The 18,836-nt window shown below is 42.1% G+C and overlaps 1 pseudogene; it reads right to left on the bottom strand.

Moving 5' to 3' along the window:
- Nucleotides 1-9,918: 9,918 nt before the first annotated feature.
- LOC138171447 (vacuolar ATPase assembly integral membrane protein Vma21 pseudogene) lies at nucleotides 9,919-18,382 on the bottom strand (annotated as a pseudogene).
- Between the last annotated feature and the right edge of the window lie 454 nt (nucleotides 18,383-18,836).

Raw genomic sequence — 18,836 nt, 5'->3', positions numbered from 1 at the left:
TTGTGGCTCCTTGCTTCTTATATTCTTTCATTCTGTCTGCTTGCAATATTTTTTCTTTCCCTTGGAAGCTCTGGATTTGGCCTATAATAGTCCTGGGAGTTTCATTTAGGGATTTCTTTCAAGAGGTGTTTGGTAGGTTCATTCTATTTCCACTTTGCCCTCTGGTTCTAAGAGACTTGGATAGTATTCTTTTTAAGATCTAAGCTATGATATGTAGGTTCTATTTCTGGTGATGACTATAAGCTTAGTCCAATGATACATTTTTTTCTCCTTGATTATTTTAAAGGTCAATCTTTTTTTTACTATGAGACACCTTATATTTTCTTACTTTTTTCTGTCTTTTGACTTTGTTTAATCTTCTTCATTGTCCCATGGAGTCATTGGTTGCTATTTGAAACAAACATATAGAAACTATATTGTGACTGTCACATGACTGTCACTAGATTCACTTGACTGTCACACTATAGAAACCCTTATCATCTTCAAGAAATTTATTGCTTGGGGGGGGGGGTGGCTAGGTGGTGCAGTGAATAGAGCACTGGCCCTGGAATCAGGAAGACCTGAGTTCAAATCCGGCCTCAGACACTTGACATACTTACTAGCTTTGTGACTTTGGGCAAGTCACTTTGCCCTCCAAAGAGCAAAAAAAAAAAATTTAGGGGCGGCCAGGTGGCTCAGCTAGTAAGAGCACCGGCTCCAGTGTCGGGATGACCTGGATCAAATCCAGGCTCAGATACTCAGCACCACACCCAGAAATAACTGGCCGTGTAACCTTGAGCAAGTTACTTAACCCCTATTGCTTTAAAAAAAAAGAAAAAAAAGAAATTTATTTCTTGGGCAAGGTTTTGTACGTCTTGGGCCAAACTGTTCATTCCCTTGTAAATCTTCTGTACCCCGCATTAATTTTAGTGACATTTCTCAATGTGACCACCAGGGGGCAGGAAATAGCCACAGCATAAAAAGGCCTGGGGGACTAACCCTGTTCTTTCATTAAAACATCAATTTGCCCCAGTTCTATAACCGAGTTTTCAACCCTTTTCAAAAATCTAAAGCATGAATCTTTACTAATATCCATTTCAAATTAAACATCAGTCCATCAGAGAAACTTTGAAAAAACATAGAGGTCAGAGAGATGGCAGAGAGGATAGAGTTCTTTCCCCTGGTGTCCCAAAGACCTGAGTTCAAATCCAACCACAGACACCTACTAGCTTTGTGACTCTGGCTAAGCCACTTAATTGTTGTCTGCCTCAGTTTCCTTATTTGTGAAGTGGGGAAAATAAGAGTACTCCCCTCCAGGGGTTGTTGTAAGTATCAAATAAGGTAATATTGTAGAACATTTATGCAGTAGGGACTTAATAAAGGCTTGTTACCTTCCTTCCATGTTCTGAAATACATACATACATTTTATATATATATAATCTTTCTTAACTGGTAGGGAACTTTTAGTCCTTTCAAACCTCCTTATGATCATTCCCCTTTACTTAATCTCAAAACCCTATTTATGTTATACTTACATGACAGAACCATTTGACATCAAAATCCTGATACCTTATTCTTCAGCCAAGGTCTTTAACTTACAATCATTAGTCAAGTTTCTGCATAATTTAGCACTCAAAGGGGAAGAATGAGACTGACTCCATCTTGGAGCACATTTAACAACTGGAATTGATAAGTAGGCTCTTGTGAAGCCGCAGTTTGAGAATTTAAACATAGAAACCACAGGGTGTTAAAATCTCCTTGACATTGTTCCACTATTGCTTGGTCCCTTTACACCTATACAAGTGAAAAGTTGTATGTCCCATGTAGAATGTAATCAGTGCTCAGAGTGATCTGATTTTTATCTTAAACAAGTAAAATCTCTTGGCTCATGTCACTTTTAATCAGCCTGATGGGGAGGGGGAGCAATACCTAATTATAAACTGACTTGGATAATCACTGGTATCCTTCCAACTTGGGTTGAAACCTAGATGGCAGCAGAAACCACTTCCTATACTTCTTTGTCCCTTTATTGCCCACTGAAATACTCAAGAGACGTTCATCAAATTCTTTTGAGTTATTGAGTAGGGAAATTTCCCTGATTCCTGAATGATTCAAGAAGACCTCTCTATAAGTTCTATAAAAATGAAAAGGGGTCAGCTATCTAGTGTCTAAACTGTGGGCATTCTGCCTCTTCTCCCCATATGATATGACCAGTAGCAGGAAACATCTGTTGTGCCGTAAGAGCAAGATTTTCTGAGCTTGGCAAGGAGGTTTCTGTGTGGGTCTGTGTCACTGTGGGAGGGTGGGTGTAGTGCTGCTGACAGTGATAAACTCCAGCATCTTCAACTTCTACTCCACGGATGGTCAAGGTGAAGTCCAGCCTGGAACCACCTCCTTGGAATCGGGTTGGGGTCCCAGAAGCCAATGCAGAAGCACCAAAGATAAGGAGCTTGGGGGCTTGTCCAGGTTTCTGCTGGTACCAGGCCATGGAGGTACCCACCCTAAAGATAGTTCTGCAGTGGAGAGTGATGTGGTCTCCTAGTGACACTGCCACAGTCTCTGGAGATTGAGTCATCACAATCTGTCCTCTGGAATCTGGAGGAGATATTCCATTACAATAGTACAAACCATTCCTTTTACCTAATGTTAAAAAATAAACTTAGATCTATGAGCAAATTATTACATTTTTAGCCTCGGCATAAAGTAACTATGGGCTGTCCATATAAGAAATATTTCGATGTCAAGATGCAGAGTCAAGATCTGGGACCTCACTATGTCCTGGTTGCCAGGACACTGTGCCAAATGTGAGACAATAGGACATCCCCACTCTTGGGAATGGGATTTTGATTAATTTTGATTAATCAAAACATTAATGATGTTAATTATTGATGGAAGAATTACTGCTGGTGAGAACCTTATAAATATAGAAGAGGAAGCCCTGGCTGAGACCCCACAGTCGAGAGATAAAGATCATCCCTGTCCAAACTCTGACTCTACTCCCAATCATGAAGATTGGAATCTGTGCCTCAGTTTCCCATCCATTAAGTAGCGGCTTCAATTCCTGCCCTGTTTTTATTTCTCAGGTTCATATAGGAAGATTCATACCTTGAATGGAAAAGACCAGGAGCCAGAGGAGCTGAGCCAAGGAGCTCCTCTCAAAGGTTCCAGAAAACATCCTATCCCAGATCTTCCAGCAGAACAGTAGCAATAAACTGTCTGATTTCCCCTAACTTTGAGTCAACAGTTCCAAGGGTTTAAGTAGGCACAGGAGCTAGGTGGGGTCACTTTGCATGGTCCAGCCCAGAACCCACCTCTAAGAGCATTAGATTGTAGGGCCCTTAGAGTTCTTCTAGTCCAACTCTCTTGTTTTGCAAATAGAAAAACTGAGACCAAGAATTCAAGGTCACACAAATAGTAAAAATAGATTCTAACCATATCTGAATTCTATAACTTCTCTCTAGGTGAAGATAGAATTGTGACGACTCAACCCAGGAAGCAGCTGTCACACTGTCCCTACAGCATCTGAAAATTGGTGGTTGTCATCATTTTGGGAGAAGGGAAATTGATTTTCCACTCATAGTGACAACCTTAGCATTTCATGTTGCTGGAAAGGGAGAGTAAAATCAGCCCCAGGACCAAGGATGAGAGGTCAGGAGGTCCCAGAAGGACAGCATGACTCTGAAAAGAGGAGTCTTTTAAGAGGGGTCCCTTAAGAGATCAATAAGTCCTTGTGGGAGGTCAACAGATTGTGGCTGGTCTGTTCTCTCCACCAACTAGAAACATCAAAATATGCCTGGAATTGTTTCCCATGATCTGTACCAGATACTTTGACACACAGTCAGGGAAGGAATGGAAGGAGCAGGAGACATGGTGACAACATTGCCCCAGATCCTCAGAGCCATTGAAACAATCCTGGAGAAAACCACAGGCACTGATCTTTAGAAAGGGAGGAAAGCCACAGAGAGGGCAGGTGATTCCCATTCATTCTAGATTCAGGATCTGGTTCCAAGGGCTGGATCTGAGCAAAGAGGCATCTATGCAGGTAAGCCCCGAGAGTCTTGTTGATATTCTGGGACAGCCCATGATACCTCCATGAGGGGATGCTATTCAGCATTTCTCTGAGTACATGGTGATCATGGAACACTGAGAGCAGTGATCTGGGGTGGGGAGAGTCCAACTGGGACAGGAAGAAGGAAGAGAAAGGAGAAACAGAGTTTCCTTTGGCCATGAAGTTAGAACTAGAAACAGCCCAGGAACAGGGCCCGAAGGAGACTTTGTGGTTACTTGTTCAGTGGTGTCCAACTCATCATGACTCCATTTGGGGTTTCCTTGCCATTTCCTTCTTCAGTTCATTTTACAGATGAGGAAACTGAGGCAAACACCTAGGCTCACACAGACATCGTCTGAGACCAGATTTGGACTCATGAAGATGAGTCTTCCTGATTCCAAGCCCAGTACTCTGTGTACTATGGTGCCACCTAGCACTTTAGGAGAGACTAGAATGCTGTGGTCCTTCTACATGGTATGGTCATCTGACATTTGGTTTGCTTCAGGAAGCAGCTGGTATGTGGGGTAAGACCAAAAACAGCCAGAGGGGAAGTTTGTGCTCGGGTCTATATCCCTAAGGGAGAGAAGCTGCCATACTTCTGACCAGACCCTTAACTGACAATTTAGGAGCCTCACACAATTGGTGAGGGGATAGAGAAAGTCATCTGCAATAGTGTAGCATGGCAGGAATTTAGTATGCTACTGAAGGAAGGGAGCAGGACACACTGGTCCATTGTTAACCTACAGAAGAGAGAGGCATTGTCTCCCAGAATGATGCCTCTACTGCTGCTGTAGTCACTGAAGGGGAAGGGGAGGAAATGAGCATTTATTAAGTGCCTACTGTATGTCAGGAACAATGTGAAATACTTTACAAACATTACCTCTTTTGATGCTGAGGATGAGACCAGGCAAAGAAAGAAGAGCTATCAGAAGTTGATAAATTTCCTACCTGAAGCAAAGTCCCAGCAGCCCCACCTTACTCAGAAGCCTGCTTCTGGCAATAACCTGCCACATCTTCCCAGTTCACATGGCTGCTTAGAACAAAGTCCACAGGCTCATGACTGTTGGAGGCTAAATGCTCTGTTTCTTCCTTTTTCCCAGTTCCCATCCCAGTGAGCCTGGCATAAGTGACCTTCCCGACTGACACTCCACTCCAATGCAGGGCTTAATTAGACCCTACCCTCTCTCACCTTGCGGTTGGGGAGGAAGCTGCTGCTGCTCCACTGAACTGAAGGTCTGAGGACCCTGAAGAGGTTTGTGTAAGAGGCCAAAGAGATGGGGGAGAAAAGGGGGAACTTAATTATATTTCTGACAGTAACAATCAGTAACATCCTCAGCCTTCACACTGGTAATACTGAAAGTGAAATCTGTACCAGTCTTGATGCCATTGACCTTGGCAGAATGGCAGAGTGTGGTTTAGAAACCTCTTAGGTAAGGAGCTGAGGAGACTGTCCTGGTTCCTACTGATACCAGGTTGACTGCTTGCCAATGCCAACACTGACCCTGGAGTTGATGGCGACTCTCCCTGCTGGAGCAACAGACAGAAGGCTTGGCATGAGGTCAGCATAAAGGCTGCCCAGAATTCTTGGTGGGCAAAGAATGAGAAGGAAGAGCCTTAAGAGAAGAATCCTGTCTAGATGCCATGAACACAATGGGCAGTCCCCTCCCCCTCAGGTGATCTCATTGCTGAGATATCATTCCCACTAGATATAGGGACCCCACACTTCTTTAGTCATGGAAGATCCTGTTTTGCCTGGAGGGTGAATGGGGTATTTATTCCCTGAGCCCAGAGAACCAGGAGACAGTGGAGCTGGCTTTCAGCAAGCATTGAGACCACAGAACTCTGAGTACAAAGACAGGAACAGAGAGACATTTACCCCTCAGAGTGACTGGGGACTGTCCCTTGGGTATGTATATACAAATGAACCCCAGTCAAGATGGAAAATTTGCTCCTTGGAAGGAAAGCTGTGGCAAATCTGGACATCATACTGGAAAGCAGGGATGTCACCTTGACAACAAGGGTCATATGGTCAGAGCTATGGTTTTGCCAGTAGCAGTGTGTGGCTGTGAGAGTTGACCTATAAGGAAAACTGAGCACCACAAAATCAGCACTTTTGAATTGTGCTGGAGAAGACTTTTGAGAGTACCTTGGACAGCAAGAAGATCAAATCAGTCAATACTTAAATAAATTAATTCAGGCTATTCACTGAAGGTCAAATACTGAAGCTAAACCTTAAATACTTTGGTCACATAATGTGAAGATGGGACTCATCAGAGAAGACTCTGATGTTGGCAAAGATTAAAGACAAAAGGAGAAGGGGATGGCAGAGGAAGACATTGGAGAGATGGTATCGTGGAAACAATGAACTGGGAGAGATTTCAGAAATAGGGGAGGATAGAAGGGCTTGGAATGCTGTGGTCCAGGAATGACTGCTGTGACAGTGACTGAGTATTCCTGTGACTTATATCTGATGTACAGATGTAGCTATATTGTTTTCTCATTAATGCCACTCTAAGAGATACCTCATCCATCTTGTACTTGTACTTTTTGTTTTTGAGACCAGGTTTCCCTGTCTCATCTAGGCTAGAATAATAGTGGTCACTCCCATGTCAGATCCCACTAATGTTCAGCACAAAAGCTCCATTTTCTACCTGGGCCAGTTTTCCCTTTTATGTTGGACCCCCCTCCCTCCAAAAAGAAATTGTTACATCAAAAAGGAGGAGAGTGCAGAGCTTGGATCAAAGCTAGAAGTGAACAAAGCATGTTTATGATGCTTGGGCACTGAAGGGGAGGAGGGAGGGTGGAGATGATCTGAGTGGATGGAGAGGTGGACTGATGTTTCCATAGAAAGAAAAAAGAGATGCCCATTCTCAGAAAGAACCTGTTTAGGAAAAGGAGCCAGCCTCTTCATTCCCATCAGGTCTCAGACTTGTCCCCCATCAGTCTTCCATACTCTTCTAAGGATGGCAAAAAATGCTGAGACCATGTACTTCCCTAATGGATACCCTCCACCCCCAGCTGTGCTAAGAGGTGTAAAGCACATTTACTTTATGAGCCAGCAGAGGAAGGCAAGTGTGATTTTAAGGATCTTGTATGTCCCACCAACCAAAAGAAATGTCTCCCCATCTGTTGACAGCTGACAAGCTTTTACAAAGAGGCAGAAATTTTTATTCCACAGTTAAGGGGAAACCTTTAATAGGGAAAAATAAATTTTCAATTAAAGTACTATGCAAGGGAAGAAGGTTTTGTTTGAGAATGGGAATGATTGGAGAAAGATGAGGGTGAAAAAAAATCATTTAATAATGACCTTAGAAGTTGGAGAATCATGCTAAGTAGCCTGTCTTGGAAGGGAGGAAGGTCTGGATCAGATTGTCTCCAGGGCTTAAAACATGGGCAGTTTTATGAGTCCCAAGTTAGGACAGGGTTGCTCATTGAGTCTCAGGGAGATTAGACAGCCTGCTCTGTAGAGCTTAGAAGGAAAAGACTTACCTTTTTTACTTCCTATAAGACAAGCATAACTGCAAAAGTCTTCAGGAGTCCCCTCCCTCTGGTTAGAATTGTACCTGTCATAAAAAATGCATTCCTCACTTTTAAAAAATGCACCTTCCCTGTCTCTGAAATCTCCTAGAAAGATCATAGGACCCTAGATTTTAGAGCTGGAAGGAACATCCGTGGCCATCTACTCCAACTCCCTCAATTTACAGAGGGGAAAATGAGACAGAGAAAGTAAGTGGGTTGCCCATGGTCACACAACAAATAAGTATCAGAGGTGAGAAATTCTGACTGGAGTGTGAGGGTGGAAAGCATGATGGATTGCAGGGACATCACTTCTCTTTCTCATCCCTGGTTCTAGGCATGGTCCACAGGCCCACTCCATGGGTAACTGCTTTGCAGAATGTGGAGGACTGTTTGCCCTGAAAATCAGACCTAGACTGAATATACAGGTGAACTCCTCTCCCTTGGAGGGTTTTCAGGTCAGACTGACCATTGTGGACTCAGAGTCACCCTGCTTCCTCCCCAGGTCCTAACACCAGGGACAATTAGGGGCAACTTTCAACTCTTTGTTCATTTCCTACATTTTGGTAGGTATCTGACCATCTGACTCAGACCCCTGAAGATCCTAGATTAAGAAATGCCATTGTTTCCCTTTAGAGATCAATGTCCTCCCTCTCCATGGCCCCGTGGCCACCAGGGAGAACATGGTGGCCACATCAATCCCAAGAATCAGAACTTGGTCTCAGTGGATGCAGTCAACAATGATAGGGGCCAAAGAACATTCAAAAGTGAGGGGTAAACCATCATTTTCCCACTTCACGAAGTCCTTGGTATTTGCACAATGAAAAGAGCATTGGCTACAGGGTCCATAGTCTGAGTTCAAATCCCACCTATGATCACCACAGATCCCCGGAGGGCTCAGCTTCCTCATCTATAAAATGAAGGGATTGGATTAAACGGTATTTAGGGTCCCTTTCAGTCCTGGATCTATCAGCCTACGCTCCATATATTTCACTACCTTCTTTCCTTTAGAAGTGATACAAGGACAGAATTACTCCTTAAAGGAAACTTTATTTTCCCTTCCATTGGTGTGTTTTGAGATTTGTTCTTTCAATGTGCTCTACAAAGAAAAGAGTATAATAGATAAGAGTGCTGGACATGGGACAGGAAGACAGGATCTGGCTATAACTTTCACACTTAGTCACAATGTAACCTTGAACAAATTATTTAACTTCTCTGAGACTCAATAGGGCATTTTCCTGGATTCAGCTACAAAAATCATCCAGTTGTAATCTGTCACAGGTGGAGGAAGCCACCATACTGTGAGTTTCCTACCTTGATGAAGTCATTGATACTCCAAATATCAGTAGAAAATAGCATGTGTTATTATATACATGTATGTAAACATATGCATATACACATATGTATATATACATATATAACACAATTTTTATACAGTGTATCACATCCTTATGCCCCTCAAAATGCAGAGCCTCTGAGACTTTCCTATCCAAAATCTCCAACTGTCTTCCTGGCTCAGTCCCTCACCTCTTCCCTACCCATTCCCAGCTAGTGGGTCAGGTGTGTGAGGGTGGAGCGGTGCAGGGAGAGAGAATTGATGAACGATTTGATGTGGTGCTGTTGTTGAGTTAGTTTCAGTCATGCCCGACTCTTCAGGACCCCATTTGGGGCTTTCTTGGCAGAGATACTAGAGTGGTTTATCATTTCCTTCTCCAGTTCATTTTGTAGAAGAGGAAATTAAGGCAAACAGGATTAAGCCACTGGCCCAAGGTCACACAGCCAGTGTCTGAGGTCAGATTTGAACTCAGGTCTTCCTGACTCTAGGTCCAATGCTCCTTTAATGTATGTGAAACATGTGCCTATGTTTTCTCTAGATAAAAATGGTCCATTGGAAAGAGAACCAGCACAAAAGCTTTAGGACCTGGGTTCAAATCCTGCCTTGGATTTACTGTGTGTGTGACCCTAGGCAAGTCACTTCTCAGTTTCCTCATCTATAAAATAAGGGACTTAGAGGACTTTTATATTCCTTCAGCTCTATATCTATGAATTACTTCTTACCCTAACTGATGTCTTACATGTTTTAGGTACAGGTCCCACAATGAAGAGGCTTGATTATTTCTTCTTAGAAACTTTGCCTGGAATCAGGGCAAGTGGCTATGGGAAGGCAGTGATAATTCCACTGAATGGTCCATGGTCCCAAGAGTAGGGCTTATGATGAATTAATTCCAAACCATAATACTCTACACATTTTACAGAATATGTTCTATAAGTAAATGGTAACTTAATTGAAATAGTCAAACACAGTAACCTTACATGATATCACTAAATAATTTATTTGAAAGATAACAACATTTAGAGCAAGATGTAGACAGATACACATCTAGGTACAATTCACAGTCTTTCTCACTAATCTTTATTATTCTACTTTAATCTTTCCCCTTTTCCCCTTTAGACTTGAGAGAGACAAGCCCTTAGCTCCTGCTCTCCCTCGCTTGCTTCTCTTCTAAAACACCAGGCTTTTAAATGTGGGGACTTAGCAGAGAAGGTAGCTGCCAGCCAGGCATGATTTAAGCGGTACCCAGAAGGTTGCCATTCCCAAGAAGTGGCATCCCCACTCTGCTGGCAATCCTTTACTTCATATCTCATCAATGCCTTATCATCTTTCTCTTGGTCTTGCCCAAATTTTTCCATGAATCCTTCATAGATGATCCAACCAATGTGTAGACCTTTGAATCTTGTGTGTACCACTTGAATTATGCATCTGTTTTCTCATTCTCACTACAAGAGGAACCCACATCCTTTTCTGGACTGGTTCCCACTTCGATGCCTTTGGAGCCACATCTTATGCACAAGCCATCACTGAAAACAGCTCACTACTGCCATGCATCTGTCCTTTGCCTATTAGGTTATCTTTAACTAAGTCTTCTGAGTATACAGGGCTCTATGATCAGTAGCGTCATAATGTCACTTGGAAAATACAGTGTTAAAGAATTAGGTTTTCACAACAATGCAATTTGGGATCACTAAAAGCGAAATTACACATTCACTATAAGCAATTCAACCTAATCTTTTCCCATGAAATTCTGGGTCCAATCCATTGCCCATAAAACATATATCAATGGACTAGCTAGTTGGATTGCTATCACCATGACATAATTTGAGGAATGTTCATTTTTTATCCACTTTGTTCTTCCATATTGAATACACTAAACTCTTTCACATTTCTAGATATTTCACTGTCAGTCAGTCAACAAGCATTCAAGTGCTGACTAGACACCAAGCACTGTACTAAACATTAAGCCTATTCCTGGGCTTGATGCAAGTCACTTGTAAATAGGAGCATTTGGAGAACTTTGCCTTCAACAAGAAATCCTTCCATTTAGACTGTATGCAGGACTACCGCCATATTGAATTGAGTTTATTCTACCATATTGAACCACTCAGCCCTATTTTAGCTATAAATAAAACTAGAAGCTGTCACAAAGCCACAGCAAAATGCAAGAATAGCTTGTATATCTCATTCAGAGAAGCAAATAAGTGAGATGTTCAACTTCTTTTCATCACACTCCAAGGCAACAAGAAATATCATTTCATGCTGTGCTTTGTTATCTCATCTTCCAGCTTTCACCAATTTCACAGGCCATGGCAAAGGTGAATAAAGCTTATATACCAATAAACATTGCAGAGGAAAAGGTAGAAAATGTTTTTTTTTAAAAGAACCTGATGTGATTCTCTAAACTAAATCAACAAGTTTGATGCTTAAATGGTCATGTGAGGATGATAAAAACTACATTGGAGAATATGGTTCAAGACCAAGAAATGAAAGGGGTCAAAGGCTTGTGGACCGCTCAGAAGCCTCACATCAATAAACCGTGAACGTTTTCAACAGAAGTGTTAGAAAGCACTTCATGGGCCAAATATCTATCATACTTTAAAAGAGAGGAAACCATGGGTCCACTGTAGCAGTGATTTTGGAATCAGCTGATGTGATACAATCAGATCAATTACTGATTAGGGTAAAGGTTAGAACAAGAATCAAATTGTTGGAGGGAGGTTCCACAAAAACAGGAAATGGACAAAAGACAGTGCTTTTACTACCATTTCCTAGAAAAGTCCAAATTATGCTGGCTAGTTGTCACAACTAGGAGACCAAAAGAGGCCAGAAACTGCCGCAAGGAGCAAACACTCACCTTTGCAAAGCAGCCACAGGTAGCGGTAGTTTAGAATGTGAACTCATTTGCAAAACTATATAGAGAAGGTCAGAAGACCAGTGTCATTGCTGCACAAGGCAAGTATAAGCAGTGAATGAATACATGAAATTCTAAAGAGCTTGGTGTGAGATCCAGGTCAATTAGATCACACCAAGAACACCTGTGCCTAAAAACAAGCAAGACATCCAATAAAGGTGAATTGAAGCATATCTTTCAGTGGTTTTACAATGACCGGTTCCTAGGAGGGACAAAAGGGAACCTGGCACATTTGGACTCTTAACTCCTTAGGATCAGATCTACTAAGGAGGTGGCAGTGTACCTTGAGATGATGAAATTGAGAAGAGTGACTGGATTTGACCCAATTTACACAGAAGTTAATCTGTATTGTAAGTGGCATGATTTTTTTTTTAATTTTCCCCATTTAAACTCATTTATTGAATGGGTAAACTAAGAGTCAGAATACTGGAGTAAATTGTACCTAATTAGTGGCAGATCTAGGATTCAAACCCAAGTTTTCTAAGTCTGAACCTGGTGATCCTTCCATTACTCCATACTGCCTTTGGAATAATAGTCTAGATTACGGAGGGTACAGACCCCAAAGCATAGGACCAAGCCAAGTGGCCACTCTGGACCTAGGTTTTGGGATAAAGCAGGTGGTCCTCTGACCTAAAGGACCAAACAGGCCCAGGGAAATGTGAGGAGACTATAATAGGGCCTGGAATACTATGGTAGGTCAGTAATAATCTGCAAAATCATCAGCTTTCAGGCTTCTGATTTTGATAATGAAATCTGTCCTGCATCTACCACCATTGAATTAGACTGGACCTCTCAGAGCACAGAGTAGAAACCAAATAAATTAAGAACTTGGGGAGTTTTCCTTGGTATCCATTGGTATCAGGACAAGAAGGCGTTTTTATCATAGATTATGTGGAGTCTTTGACTGGCTTTGCAGGTAATGGCAACTCTCTTCTCCTGGAGTTGTAATCAGGGAAAATGGAGAAGTGGTCTGCACAATATCCACAATGGAATCTGAAATGAGTAATAAGACAAACATTTAAGGTCATAAAGTCAAAAGTGTGTGCGTTTGCTTCCCTTTGTTTTATCACAGTATATATGCTCTTATTTTACCACCACCTTCTACCTCAGTTTTCTAATTCCTATCCAATCCCATATTTCCCTCAACTGATAGAGAAAATATGGATCACTCTTAGAAAACAATCCTCTTCTCTACTCTCTGCCCCTGAATTCTTAATTCTTGTAATGTAAGCATTACAAACTGAAAGAAGATCAGATTTGGAGTCAAAGGACTTGAATCTGTTCATTTACTACATCTGTGACTTTGGACAAGTCATCTCACCTCTCTGGGACTCAGTTTCCTCATCTCTAAAAGGAAAGTAGGTAGTAATAGTCTCTTCCACCTCTAAATCTATGATCCTAGGATCTGAGAGACAGAACCAAAAAAGAAAGAGAAGCAAAGCTGGTTACATCATCTCCATGCTTTTCTCAGTACTGATCCTTGCCCCAAAAGCCTGGCCATTGAGGTGAGAGCTTAAGGCAGCAGGGATAGAATGGGCTGGGTTGGGCTGGGAAGGAATAGGATGGAATGGAAATTTCCCAAGTAGTCAGTTTGTAAGGGCAAGTCTGGGCTTCCAGCTCCAGAGATGGTTGATCTCTAGGTCTCTAAACGTAGGGAGTTGCTGTCCCAGGATTCTGAATCAAAAGAGAGAGGCATATTCAGCTGTTTGGACCTGTCATCCTCTAGTGGCCAAAAGGCAAAATTATTTTATTATCTGATCTGATTTTCCCCTCATATTTAAGAGGGTAGATTTCCTGCCATGGTTACTGAATCTCCTTTGCCTCACCTCATATTTCCATGAGGCATAAGGGTGGAGGAACATAGCCCTATGATCTACCTAGTATTTCTTCTCCTGGGTAGGGTCAGTTTCTTTTTTGTCTTTGTAATCCCAGCACCATGAACATGTCTGGCACTTTGTGGCACTTTATGAGTACTTACTAAATCGAATTGAATCGAATTGAATTGTTACAAATGGTTGATTTTATCATAATTTTATCAAGTATGTTTGGGACTTGATCCTGATGTTAGAAACTGGAGACTTTTATTAAGCTACTGCTGCCCACAACTGCTGCTCTTTCACGGACAACTGATGCAAGAATGCAAAAAAAAAAAAAAAAAAAAGATCAAGAAAAAACAAATTTCTTAAGAAAAAAACTCCCTACTTGATAAAACTGCTGGGAAAACTGGAAAACAGTCTGGCAGAAATCAGGCTTAGACCAAATACCTGATACCATATTCCACAATACATTCTAAATAGATGTGTGGTCTTAATTTAAGAGCATACGATTGTAAAAATATGTATCTCTCATAACTATGGGTAAGAGACATATTCTTAACCAAATAAGGGATAGAGGCAATTACAAGGTATAAAACATTTCTTGGATAAAAGTTGGTCTCAGAGATATATAAACAATGAACAGATAGGTAGATATAATATAGATGTCCATATACATATATGTAAATGTGTGTATGTGTATCTGTGTAACCATACATTTCCCTTTGTTTTATCACAGTATATATGCTCTTATTTTACCACTACCTACCTCAGTTTTCTAATTCCTATCCAATCCATTCCTCGATGGATATGTGGTCAAAGAATATAAACAAACAGTTCTCAAAAGAATTGCAAACTATTAATAATCACATAAAAGAATGCTTCTAATCACTAATTGTAAATGTGCAAATCAAAACAACCTTGAGGTTTCACCTTATACTCTGAAAATTAGCAAAGGGGACAAAAGATGGGAATAGTCAATGTTAGAAGAGCTGTATGGAAAATAAGAACACTGGTGCATTGTTGGTGGAGCTCTAAGTCAATACAATTATTACAACTATTTTGAAATGAATGAAATTTAAAATTATGCAAATAAAATAACTAAAATGTTTATACCCCTTGGTCTAGAGATTCCATTATTAGGCTTAGATCCCAAGGAGACCACTGATAAGAAGAAAGTCCCCTTAGACATGAAAAATACATCTAGAAACATTTTTTGTGATAGCAAATGATTGGAAAAAGTAGATATCTTATGATTGCATGATGGCTCAACAAATCGTGGCACATGAATGTAATGGGACATTACTGTCCTCTAAGAAATGAAAAAATGTGATGAATACAGAGAAGTGTAGAAAGATCCATATGAACTGTTGCAAAGCAAATCCAAAAACAGTATGTGTGTATGTGGTTACAACAATATAAACATAAAGAACAACCATCAAAAAAAGTGAATGTTGCAAAATTACAAAAATACAAAACTGTGACTGGAAAGAAGAGGTGGGAGGTCCACCTGTGTTGTATATTGCACATATTATCAGACTTATTTAATGTATTGCTCAATTATGCTGCTTTCCCTCCCTCTTTTTCTTTTCTTTTTTTTTTGTTTGCTTCTTGGAGGGCAGTTGGGGTTGAGTGACTTGCCCAAGGTCACACAGCTAGTTTTTGTGTTGTCTGAGGTTAAGTTTTTGTTAATCTGAGTTAATTTTTGTGTCTGAGGCCAGATTTGAACTAAGGTCCTCCTGACTCCAGGGCTCTATTCACTGCACCACCTAGCTGCCCCTCCTTCCTCTTTTTCTTGTCTATAAAATATGATTTTTTATATGGGATGGTTCTTTGGGAGGGAAAGGGAAGGGTTACTGAGGGAAATCATAGAGATGTAAAAAAGAAAAAAATATATCAATAAAAACTTCTTTGTTGTTGTTGTTTTAAACCTGTTCTTATATCTCATCCTGCTGTGAATGTGACCCTTGAAGGCTCTGCCAGTGAGAGCCTGGATATAGAACTGAGGAAGGATGGTACATTTCTTATATGGAGTCCTGCCCATCTCAATCTGAATAGTTTAATCACCAAAGAGTTAGCCACCAAATACTTAATTTTTTAAAAATCCCAGTTACCCATGAGGACTATATACTAAAACATCGGGGGGGGGGGAGTGTCACCTGCTTTGGTGGTGGGCACATCCATCTCCCTAGTTGTGTGATTCTGGGCAAGTGACTTAACTGTACTGAACCTCAGTCACCTTTTAAGGGGGGATATTAACCTCACAGAGTGGTTATGACAATCAAATGAGATAGTTATATAAATCAATCTGCAAACCTTAAAATGTTATAATAAATGAAAGCTATTAGTAGTGGGTATTAGTGACATTATGAACCCTATTCTATAGCCAAGGCAATGAAGCCTCAGAGAAATCAAGCAACTTGCAACTAATCTCACATCATGGTGCAGAGGAAAACAGGTTGGATTTTGAGTCAAGCGTCCTGGGTTTGAAACCCAGCTCTGCTGAGTACTACTTGTATGACCCTGGACAAGTCACTTCACCTCTCAGGGTCTCAGTTTACTAATCTGTAAAATTAAGGGATGGGCCTAGGAGCTATTCAAATATATGGTCCTAAGTAAGTGTCAGAGGTGAGATTTGAACCCAAGACTTCCTGATTCCAGGTGTATCACTCTGTCCATCCTGATATATTGCTTCCCTGTAAGCCCGGCTATTTCAAGGGGGTATGACTCACTAGATGAGTAAAATCATCTAGCTTTGGATTTTTTTGTACTCTCAACATACAAAAATGAATGACCATACCTACCTGCTGTATATGTTTACACCATGTGTATATGTGTGTAGGTGTGATGTACACGCACAATTTTTTCTAGGTGAGATGAATGTTTTTGCCTTTCTTTGTAGCCTCAGCATTTAACACAGTGCCTAACATTTGCCTTTTGACTGATTGAATCATACCTAGAAACTACATCATCCCTCTTCTGGAGGAGGCTTAAGTGGTATTTCCTCCCAACCCCTAACATCCCTACACACATTGTTAGTGCCTTCCTTCTGAGATTACCTTCCATTTATACTATATGTGTATATGTATGTACATATGTGTGTATATATACACATATATACGCATATATAGAAACACATATATGTGTGTATATATATATGTATATAGTGCAAACGGAAAGCAAGTATATGTGTGTGTATCTTTGTAAATCCACAGTTGTTTTCATATCATCTCCTCCATTAGAAAGTGGGTTTCTTGAGGATAAGGATACTGCCTGGCATATAGCAAGCTCTTAATAAATGTTTGTTGACTGACACATGACAGAAGGAGTGTGGTGAACACAATAAGAAAATCTTAATTTGCAAGAGGAATACCTGAAATACATAACACTAATTCTTCTGAGTTAATGCTAAACCCAGTTCACTAATTTATCATAGTGAAAACTGAATCAAGAATCTCATTCGAGGCTGCGGGTCCCTTTTAACATTTATTTCACTGTAAAAAGGAGCAAGCATCTGGCTTTATCCCAGGCACCCCTTGGCTCACTCTGTCTTTCTCCCTCTCCCTTTCTCCCTCTCTCCCTCTGCAAGTTCATTTGCTGCCATGGTAACAGCTTTCACGTCTACTCTATTGACTCCTGAATCTCTTATCTCCACCCCTGACGTCATTCCCCCACCTCCTTGTCCCAAGCTCCTAACTTATCTGTATTAAGGTTCCTCAAATTCAACTCCTTTCTATTCAGGAAACACTTATTAAGTGCCCGAAGTGTTCAAAGCACATAACAGTAAGGGGAGAGGCTGATTTACCAACCCCGTCCCTATCACCCAAGATATCCTACCGAAACATTCAACCATGACACTGGAATATTTAGATCAATGTGTTCCACTGAAGTCTCGTCCAGCTCTACGGATAAGATCTATGATTCTATGAGCTCAGGGACACACACATTTCAATGTCCCCAAATTAGAGCCTTATCTCTAGTTACTATCAGCACAGCTACTAAGGAGCGCATCTTGTTTCCTTAAAGAAGTGGACTCTGCCAGCATACTGAAAAATGTCCCAAACCATTCACCCCACCTCGTTCAGTTTCCCTTCCCGCCACAGTGGCCCAAGCATGAATTTGGGATGAACGAATGACAACCGCGCTTACCTCCTCAAACATTCAGGGGTCGGGTGGAAAGCAGCGACCCGCACCGTCGGCCCTGCCCACGCATGCCCAAGCCCCGGATCTTTTCGCTGGGGTGGGTGTGAGGGAGGGCCTTCGGTGCGGGGCTGCTGTCCTATTCTAGCTTGCTCGCCTCCTGCCACTGCCGAGTCCCCTCGTTCCAGGCCATGTAGACGAAGAGGGCCAGCACGATGTGAACGGAGACCACGGCCACGATCGCGGAATAGAAGTAGCTGTCTATGGCGGGCAAGCCCAGCACGCCTTCGAAGAGGTACGTCTTGGACACGAAGTAGAGACCGATGGGCAAGGTGATCATCGCGGCCGTGAAGAGCATCAGAGTCCGCAGGGTGGCCAGCAGCGCGCGACCCTTACCCAGGCCCGGCGGCTGCAACATCTGCAGGGCCCTTAGCTTTTTCTCGTCCACGGGGTCCATTTGCGGGGTCGGGCTGGACAGCAGCTCTGCAGACTGAAGGGGAGAGCGCCCCTGTTTGGCCACACTGAAGTCGAGGGGCCGTAGCGCCGTCAGCTGACCCTGCTTTGCGCTAGCCTCTCGGCCCCAACACTGAATCCTGGAGCTCATGTGACTCGGGGTAATGGGGGGCCGAAGGGGGGGGGTGCTGTCACATGTGTCTCCTCGGGGCCCCTGGCAACTGCCCCTCCTAGTCCGCTGATGGAAATGCGTCGCTTTTACGCACGCTTGTCTGTCTCCGCTCTCCCTACCTTTGCAGTACCGTCGCTCGTTGCCAAGGCTCTGGGCATCATTAGCTCGACACAGCTGAACACCTGGATCTCAGCCCCCAGCCCTGCCCTCCCTACATTTCCTGCATCTTTAGCTGCCTATGAGGCAGCACTACCTGCTGTTTCACTGGCCCCTCAAACGTAATTCGTACTAAAGACAGACTAACTCAATGATGGATACAGAGGACAGGTAAGCAGCCACAGCTCAGACACACTTACAATAGAAACACAAAGACATATACAGGCACACACACAACCTGCTTCTAGAATCCAGAGCCATCGAAACTCCAGGATGAGTCACATACCCTTAATTTTCTGACACCTTTCTTC

This window comes from Petaurus breviceps, unplaced genomic scaffold, assembly GCF_028583685.1.
Source record: "Petaurus breviceps papuanus isolate PSGF00001 unplaced genomic scaffold, PetGlider_PUasm1.0 446, whole genome shotgun sequence".
Lineage (NCBI taxonomy): Eukaryota > Metazoa > Chordata > Mammalia > Diprotodontia > Petauridae > Petaurus > Petaurus breviceps.
This window is presented reverse-complemented; position numbering and strand designations above follow the sequence as displayed.